At 37.2% G+C, this 10,333-nt stretch overlaps 1 long non-coding RNA gene across 1 annotated transcript; it reads right to left on the bottom strand.

The window, feature by feature from the left end:
• Positions 1-6,505: 6,505 nt before the first annotated feature.
• On the bottom strand, positions 6,506-8,171 carry LOC113341931. The gene is made up of 2 exons (XR_003356233.1): positions 7,302-8,171; positions 6,506-7,204 (listed from the first exon to the last, which is right to left on the bottom strand). It is a non-coding gene; the product is annotated as an uncharacterized LOC113341931 (long non-coding RNA).
• Between the last annotated feature and the right edge of the window lie 2,162 nt (positions 8,172-10,333).

The raw sequence follows: 10,333 nt of genomic DNA, 5'->3' as shown, positions 1-10,333 counted from the left end.
TTGATTGATTGTTCTAGGTGGCCAACTAAATCAGTTTATTGATTAATCTAAAGCTAGTAAAGGGTTAGGATATTCGTGTAATTGTTGAATAACCCCTACACAAGTAGAAAACGTGAAATCTTGCAGAGGGATTCTGTGGAGCAATCACGTGTAGAAACAACTCTAGAAAGTGGACCTTGCGCTAAGAGTTTAACTATTGGGATTAACCTAAGTCACAAAACATAAAGCATTCGACCAAGCTACACCTTGAGTGGCGCTACTACTTGGTGGTTTGGATGAATGGAATCTGGTATTCGAGCGCTTCGGTACCCAGTGACCAAAGGACTTTAGAGAATATCACTGCTCTAGATGCTTTTCTATGGTTGGTGATAATCTATGATTAATGACGAATAGATGAATATATTAACTCATTGACGGTTTATATATGAAGAAGGATTCCTCGATCATATCTCACTCTATTGATTACAATACAATTTTATTTGCTTTGATTATTTATTTTGTTCACAATCTAAAACAAAACCCTCCCTCTGTGACAATTTGACAACTAAAACTCACGGCTCTTCGTGGGAATGATCCTTACTTCCATTATATTACCAGTTAATTGTGTGGAAATAATATTATTAATTTGTTGAGCCTACGATACCCATCAAATTTTGGCGTCGCTGCCGGGGAGCAGTCGGTAGCTTTAGTTGTTATTTCTTTTAGTTTTATTATTGTTTTTAGAATTTCTTTTTAGTTTTTAATTTCGTTTTCTAGATTTTTGTTTTCAGGTACTTAATATCTGGTACCGAAAGACTGGGAATACCAGAGGTGCGGTATTCAAACCCGTAAAGGAACGATACTTTAAGCACGTCAGCAAACGCAACAAGAAGAACCTTCTACATCAACAAAGGAGAACGACGGTGAAAATCCTCCACCACCTCCACTTCCGGAGAGGAAGATGTTGAGAGATATAACATCACCATGTTTAGAATCTCAACCACTGTGTATTACTCTAACTGACACAGTGAAACTTAAATCAAGTCTTCTTCATTGGGTTCCAAAGTTCAAGGGACTACCGGGTGAAGATCCTAATCGACACCTGCAACAGTTTCAGAATACAGTAAGAAGTATGAAGAAGAGTGATGATGATGATGATGATGATACAACTTTTCTACAAGCTTTTCCATTATCACTAGCGGACCAAGCAGAATCATGGACCGGAATGAAAAAGCTATTTTTAGAGAAGTATTTCCCTGCTTCTAAAGCTGCAGCTATTCTTAAGGAAATCAGTGGAATTGTGCAGATTACTGGAGAATCTTTGTACGAATACTGGGAGAGGTACAAGAGATTATTGGCGAGCTGTCCACACCATAAAATACCACCGTAACTCATTATCACACACTTTTATGAGGGTTTACTACCACATGAGAGACACTTGATTGATGCAGCTAGTAGTGGTGCATTGGATAATAAAACTATTGAGGAAGCTACTAGTTTGATTGAGAGTATGGCTGCAAACACTCAACAATTTTACACTCGAGATTCCTCAACAGTTAAGAGAGTTAGTGAGATAGGAGATTCTTCACAAATGGAGCAAAGGATGAGTAATATGGAAAAATGGTCCAACGAATAGCATATGCAGTTATTCCTTCATATGAAGAGGATGCCGAGGTAAATGCTATATTTCCTAATCAGAGGCCAAGGTATGATCCCTACTCTAATACCTACAATCCGGGTTGGAAAGACCACCCAAATTTTAGTTATGCTAACAAACAAACTGCAGCTACTAATCCATATGCGAGACAAAATGGATTTCAACAACAACCTCAGAATGAGGAATCCAAGTTTGAAGCACTCATCTCGATAATCAAATAGGGTCAGCTAGAAACCAATCAATTCATACAGAAAGCCGAACGGAATCAGTTAAAAACTGATAACGCTATTAGATATTTACAAACTCAGATGGGGCAAATGGCGACAGATATGATTCAAATGAAAGCGCAAGCTTCAACAAAGTTTCCATCACAACCTTTTGTGAACCCAAGAGAGCACGTTAATGCAATAACTCGAAGAAGTGGGAGACAAACTGAAGATCCACATAAACAAAAAGAGGTTAGTAACGACATCGAAAAGGAAGTAGAAGAGGAAACTGTCCCAAAGGAAAATCCAACCTCAAACGGCCAACCTAAGGACACAGTTCCAACTTTTACCATACCACCTCCTTTCCCTAGTCGTTTTGCCAAGTCGAAGAAGCAAGGTCAAGACAAGGAGATTATGTACTTTTTCAGCAAGGTACACATCAACATTCCATTTATTGAGGTCATCAGAACCGTACCCAGGTATGCCAAGGTTTTGAAGGATTTGTGTACCATGAAGGATAGGTTGATTGCTAATAAGATTATTCAGGTAGGCGAAAGTGCCACGACAATGTTACTGAAGAAGATGCCTACAAAGTATGAAGGTCCTGGTGGTTTCACGGTACCCACTACTATTGGTAACCGACAATTCGAGCGTGCTTTGATTGATTTTGGAGCATCCATAAGTGTTATGTCAGCCGATGTTTATGATTCTTTGAATCTTGGACCTTTGAAAGAAGCAAAGATTACTATTCAATTGGCTAATAAGTCCAATATATATCCTAAGGGAGTCGTGGAGGACGTGTTAGTTCAAGTGAATCAGTTAATCTTTCCGGTTGATTTTTATATTGTGGTTATGCACAATGGAGATAATTTTTCATCTACTTCGTTACTTCTTGGGAAACCGTTTATGAAAACTGCGAAGACGAAGATTGATGTTGATAGTGGTGCACTTAGTATGAAATTTGATAAGGAGGTCATACGGTTCAGTATTTTTGAAACCATGCGCTATCCTAATGATGTTCACTCTGCTTTCTCCATTGATGTTATTGGTTCGTTAGCACAACAAATGTTTGAGCTGAATAGTGAAGATGAACTTGTAGTTGTGCTACGGAATAGCATTGATTTTGACGTTCATGGACAGTCGAACCTGGACGTTGAATTAGCCAAAGGACTGGTCGAGATGTGTGGTGCCTTAAAAGTGCTACAAGATGCTAAACCGGGTAATATTTCTTATATTTCTTTACCCATAACTAATGAGGTTCCTTTACCTTCTATTGTGCAGGCACCGAAACTTGAATTGAAGCAGCTTCCAGACCACCTAAAGTACGCGTACTTGGGTGATAAACAAGAACTTCCGGTGATTATTGCAAAGAACCTCACCCCAATACAAGAAGAACGTCTCCTTAGGGTTCTGAAAGAGCACAAAACGGCTATTGGTTGGACAATTGCTGATATTAAAGGAATTAGTCCATCCATGTGCATGCATAGAATCCTAATGGAAGATGATTTTAAGCTTGTATGTGATGCTCAACGTAGGCTTAACCCCCCAATGATGGAGATCGTGAAGAAAGAGATCCTCAAATTACTAAGTATGGGGGTGATTTACCCAATTTCTGACAACAAATGGGTTAGACCGGTACAAGTGGTGCCTAAGAAATCAGGTGTTGCAGTTGTTAGAAATCAAGATGATGAACTTGTTCATACAAGAGTTCAAACAGGATGGAGAGTATGCATAGACTACAAAAAGCTTAATATAACAACCCGAAAGGATCACTTTCCTTTGCCTGTCATTGATCAGATGCTAGAGAGGTTAGAGGGACACTCACATTATTGCTTTTTGTACGGTTATTCGGGCTAAATCCGATTTTTATTGCACCAGAAGATCAAGAGAAGACTACTTTCACTTGTCCTTTTGTTACGTTTGCCTATAGACGGATGTCGTTTGGTCTTTGCAATGCGCCTGCCACTTTTCAGAGATGTATGGTCAGTATATTTTCTGACTATGTGGAACGCATAATTGAGGTATTTATGGATGATTTTAGTGTTTATGGTGATTCATTTGATATTTGTTTACAAAATCTTGAACTTGTGCTTAAAAGATGCATAGACACTAATCTTGTTCTTAATTGGGAGAAATGCCACTTTATGGTAAACCATGGAATAGTGCTCGGTCACATTGTGTCCTCTCGAGGGCTTGAAGTTGACAAAGCAAAGATACACTTAATAAGAAACTTACAATATCCCACTTCGTTGAGGGAGATTCGTTCTTTTCTTGGTCATGTAGGTTTTTACAAGCGGTTCATCAAGGATTTCTCCAAAATCTCAATGTCGATGTGCAAATCGTTGCAAAAGGAGGTTATTTTTGACTTCAACAAGGAGTGCAAGGATGCCTTTGATAGATTAAAAGAATTGTTGATAACTGCACCAATTATCAAGTCACCTGATTTGAGTTTGCCATTTGAATTGATGTGTGATGCAAGTGACTACGCGGTTGGAGCCGTTTTGGGTCAAAGAGTAGACAAGTTGTCTCATGTGATTTATTATGCATCTAGGACCCTAAACGATGCGCAAATCAACTATTTTACCACCGAGAAAGAATTTTTGGCTATAGTGTTTGCACTAGAAAAATTTAGATCATATTTGGTGGGTTCAAAAGTGGTTGTGTATTCCGATCACGCGGCCCTTTGGTACCTACTAAAGAAGAAAGAAGCTAAGCCAAGACTTATAGGGTGGATTCTACTATTACAATAATTCGATTATGAAATAAAGGATAAAAGAGGTGTGAGAATATTTTTGTTGATCATCTTAGTAGACTTATTGTTTCCGAAGAAGAACTTCCTTTACAAGATCGTTTTCCAGACGAACAACTTTTCTCAATTGAAAATTCAACACCTTGGTACGCGGATATAGTGAACTACTTGGTTACAAGACAAGTACCTAATACAATGTCTAATTTTCAAAAGCTTAAGCTTAAGAAAATAGCCAAGCAGTATGTGTGGGATGAGCCATACTTGTGGAAATACGGTTTTGATCAAATCATCCGCAGGTGCGTACCTAATTCTGAATTTCAATCTATTCTTACTTTTTGTCATACTTATGCATGTGGTGGTCACTTTGATTCTAAACGTAACGCTTTCAAAGTACTTGAAAGTGGATTTTATTGGCCTACCCTATTTGAGGATGCATATATTTTTTGCAGATCTTGTGATAGATGTCAAAGAACGGGCAATCTAGGTGCTCGAAATCAAATGCCACTCACACCAATTCTTGTTGTTGAAGTATTTGATGTGTGGGGAATTTATTTTATGGGTCCTTTTGTCAATTCTAATGGAAATTTTTATATAGTTCTTGTTGTGGATTATGTTTCGAAATGGGTGGAAGCTAAAGCCACCCCTACTAATGATTCTCAAGTTGTTTGTGAGTTTGTGAAGGAATATATTTTTTCTAGACATGGTACACCAAGAGTGGTTATCAGTGACGGAGGATCACATTTTCAGAGATCATTCCATGCTCTACTCAAGAAGTACAACATAACACACAAGGTTGGTACGCCATATCACCCACAAACCAGTGGGCAAGCCGAAATCTCAAACCGTGAGATTAAATTCATTCTTGAGAAAACCGTGAACATTACACGGAAAGATTGGAGTTATAGGCTTAACGATGCACTTTGGGCATATAAAACGGCGTACAAAACACCGATTGGTATATCTCCATATCGGTTGGTTTATGGAAAAGCTTGTCATCTTCCGGTTGAACTTGAACACAAGGCATATTGGGCGATAAAGATGTGCAACATGGATTATGACAAGGAAAATTAGGCGCCGACCCCAAAAAAATAATATTCTCATTGTCAGGCCCACAATTAATTTTAGGTACCGTGACACCCACAATTATTTCTGTGACACCCATAATTATATGAAATTATTAAAAATGTATGCATGACGAATTATGCATCCGCATGACGGGTTATGCATCAGGGGTATAATTGGCAACGCAACTTGGATATAACATATCTAAAAATCCGCGCCTTGGAATTTTACAAATTTTATATCGTTGGAAATCTTTTTAAGAGAGCTGTGCAACGAGTACAAACAACAATATCAATTTTTTTTTCACGAAAAAATCGGAGGTGATCATCATTTTAGGCAAAATTTCGAAAACTGACTACATAACCATTATGCAGCCACCAAAAAAGATGCATAACACATTCTGCAGACGCATAGCGAATTATGCAACCATTTTCTCGACTGTATAACAAATTTAGCGTCTGCATAACAAAGTTACGCATCTATAACAAGTTAGGTAGCCACTGTTTTCGTTGATTTTAGTGCGTACATAAAAAAATTGATGTATAATTGGTTATGCAGCCATATTTAAGGATAACCTGATCAATTTTCTCGATGCATAAAAGATTATGCAACAATTTTCTCGATGCATAATGCATTATGCAGCCGTATTTGGGATGGATATCAGGTTATGCATCCATTTTCTCGACTGCACGATGTATTATGCATCAATTTTCAATTTCACACAAAATAACAAAGATGCCGGATAATGTGCATGACAAGTTATGCAACCTTATTTTTTGTTGGTTTCAATATTAAGAAAAATTAGCTGCATAACGTATTATGCAATCATTTTCTGTTATGCATTAATTTTTGTAGATGCATAACAGGTTATGCATCCATCTTCATAATTGTATAACAAATTATTCAACAATTTTTATAGATGCATAATAGATTATGCAGCCACTACAACAAAGAAAACACTTGTGAAATGAAAATTGAATTTGTCATTCCTCCGCAAAGCTCATGAAAAATCAAATAAAATATGAAAATCAAAGGAAACTTGACATAGAGCCGCACTCATTTGTGGCACTCAACTTGATGTTGAGCTTTTTGCATTAACACTATCTACAATTGATGCTTCTGTTGTTGTCAACAGTAATGAGATACTGAAATACAAACCAATCAAAGTGTCAGTTTACATACCCTCTTGTGGAAGCGTCTTTTGTACCACATGAGAAAAGCTAGTGATTCAGGCATTTTTACAAACACCCTGTGTGTGTGACTTGATGTCGGCTCACCTAAATCAGTTGATCGCCGGAGTAAAAGATCCGACAGAGTCTCCTCGATAGCAGTTTGGAAATCCATTGTAGATTTAATGTAATCACCTCAAGAATCTCATCATCAGCTCCTATGAGTCTTAATTCCCAAGAGAACCATGTAAAAAACCATACAAACAAAACCCAAAAATGCATAGCACAATAAAATATTTATAACCATTCTGCAACAACAGCCTGCTTTTAGTTTGCATATACAGTTCTTACATCCAACACCGGTAACAATGTTGCTTTACATCTGCAATTTAGAAATTATAATTAGGGAAAAATATTATGACTAAAATCATAAAAATTTTAAGAACTAATGGGAGGGGAAAACATGTTGATGTATGTACCTGCACGTCATGAGGGCACAACCACGTTTACGTTCCACATACCGGCTGCAAGGACATCGATTCCATTTCTCTCTCCTAGCAGCTTCCAGGAACATAAATCCTTTCTATCAACGTCATTTACCAAATCACCTCTTCTAGCACATCTATGATTATCCTTCCATGTTCTCAGACATATCATGTCCATCTACCTAGACGCGTACGATCTCTTGCAGTGAGGGAAATAACTCGTATGGAATAGAATTACCTGACTCATCTCTGGTCGTAATCGAGCTGTTCTTGTTTACAAAGGGTCACTGCTATAACCATTCTTTCCATTTGCACCTCATCGTATTTTCCAATCAAATCAGGATCCATTATTCCTGCAATGTCCTGAATTAGAAGGCATAAAGAAGAGCTCATCAGATTTACTTCCATCTCAGACCCATCAACCATATCTATCAGAAACATCACATCCATCTCCATCTCCATCTTCATCTTTAAAAACCCATTCTTTCCCTTGATAATTATCATGGTAACAACATCTTCATCATATCACAGATCGAACCCATCTCTTATTCAACAACAATCAAGTTCTTCTGTTCGTTTCAGCTTCATGAAACCAAATTTTCTTATTCTCGATGTCATCATTCAGTCGATTAAATCCGAAACAAACCCTAGTTTGTGTTTCACTGATCTTGTAGCTTGATGGTAATTCGAATCCAGCACCACTTATCTGTTGAATTTGACTAGAACCCTAATTTTAATTCATCATAAAAAATAAAGCCTACCATAAAACCTAAAAATGAAGTCGATCTCTAAGAAAACACAAAATAGCGCAATTTCAGAAAATATGGGTTTGGGACTAATTTTTTCTTAAAAAATGGGTGTGCGCTTGTACTTTTTTGGCCGTGGGTTTCTCAATGGAAAAAAAATGAAGAATGGTCTGGTAGTAGTTTTCACTTATGATAATACGGGGAAACAAAGGAAGTTACAACTTAATGAGCTAGAGGAGATACGTAATGATGCTTACGAGAGTTCTCGTATATATAAGGAAAATACAAAACTTTTCCATGACAAGATGATTTCTCGGAAGAGTTTTGTTCTGGGTCAAAAAGTTCTTTTATTTAATTCTCGTCTTAAGTTATTTCCTGGAAAGTTAAGGTCCCGATGGGGTGCACCGTTTGTTGTTACTAATGTTTTTCCTTAAGGTACAGTTGAATTACTAGTCTCACTACAGGGACAACTTTTAAAGTCAACGGCCATAGATCGAAGCCATATTACGAAATTTTTCCTACAGAGAACGTAGACGTAATTGAACTTCAGGATTCACTCCCTCTGGAGGAGTAGCATCATTAAACTAAGCGCTAAATGGGAGGCAACCCATCGGTTTTGTATCTCTATCCCTTTTGTTTTTAATTTTCTTAGTTTTGCATATCATATCTTGAAAGTTTTGACGAATTCTCCTCAGAAAATTCTGACTGCGCACTTGTCACGAAAATAGCTCTAGAGACTTCATACGGAGTCCGATTTGAGTGGTTGACCCCAAATTTTAAATAGGACAGACGCACTTTTCTTTTCCAAAAAGAAAATCTAAATTCAGAGTCTGTTAATTTGGAGAGATAAGCCTGGAAATTTGAGTTTCGGTACTTTTCCAGAACTTTTTCAGATTGCATGTCAGTCAGTCTGGAGGCTATAACAGTCAGACCATTTATCGAAACACTGTGCCCTTTTGAAAACTTATATAAAAGATATAAGCGAACAACTTTCATTGAGGATGTTCTTCCTAGTTCCCTACCCATTGGTACAGTTTTTGAGTTTTTCAGGGATGTTATGTCAGAAATCAGAATTTTCGATTTTTGAACATTGAGGACAATGTTGAGTTTAAGTGTGGGGGAGCATTTAGTGTTATACTATATGCATATGCACATAAATAATAATACTCTTTGATTTATTTCATTCTTGAGACTTCATCTTTTGGAGTTAATTATGAGCTATTTATGATGACACTCTAAACCTTTTTAAGGTTGAAACAGTTCTTCCAGCTATAGATTAAGTTCCATTTATTTCAATCTTTAAATATATACGTTCATAATTGAATGCGAAACTAAGCTATGGTAGTCGTTTGGAAGAGTCATCTTCACAATTAATCATTATTGAATCACTTTCTTTTTATTTTTGCAGTTATATGTTTCTCTAAAGTGATTTGGTTGGATCCTGATACTGCCGTGGATGTTGTAGCAAGGTAATCATTAGTTGAGTATATAAAAGACCCATAAGACAATTGTCCTACACTCATAAAGAGTGAGCCGAAAAGAAAAAAAATAAAAATAAATAAATAAGGCTCCTCTTCATTTATCGACACTAATAAATGATAAGTCCGGAATTTCATACTAATCATAGTCGATGAAAAAAAACCATATCATCATTATATAGCAAGTCAAAAAGACTATTGATGAGGTTCTCGACACCTGGATAGCAGTATGTGTGAAACGTTGTCCCTTCCTCCGTCGCCTAAGCAAGCGTGGAACGCAGGTTCCAAGGAAACTATCATGTACTTGCTGAAAAGGAACATGCGCTTAGAGTATCTAATCACTTGGTCGAGTTAAATGGGTGCTTCTCTCAACTATTGCGCTATAAATATGAATCCTTTGACGACATTCATACAAGCATTGTGGGTAACATCTTTCACTTAAGTCAACATTTGCACACTTCACTTTTCTATTTCCATTCTCTTATCTATCCATGTGATTTCAGTATGCGAGTGTTGTGACAAATGTTGCAAAAAGTACAATGACTATCTTAGTAGAGTTTTGCAGTCAGGTTGAATGTCTCACGTAAGTAATTGCTTATGTGTGATGATTGGAATGTATGTGGGATTTTTGCAGATAAAGAACATATGCAAGCTAATTATTTGGCTTCTACTTTGTGTCTAACCTTAGTGGTTCTTCCAAGGCGAGAAATTGGAGTAGATTTTGTGGATATACCTCTTGTAATCCCTCACGAGACTATAACTCGTCCACTAGGAACACCTAGGGGTTTAAGGCTTGTTATAC

The sequence above is a fragment of the Papaver somniferum genome, unplaced genomic scaffold, assembly GCF_003573695.1.
Source record: "Papaver somniferum cultivar HN1 unplaced genomic scaffold, ASM357369v1 unplaced-scaffold_32, whole genome shotgun sequence".
Taxonomy (NCBI): domain Eukaryota; kingdom Viridiplantae; phylum Streptophyta; class Magnoliopsida; order Ranunculales; family Papaveraceae; genus Papaver; species Papaver somniferum.
Note: the sequence above shows the minus strand (reverse complement) of the source record. Positions and strands in the feature narration are given on the sequence as shown.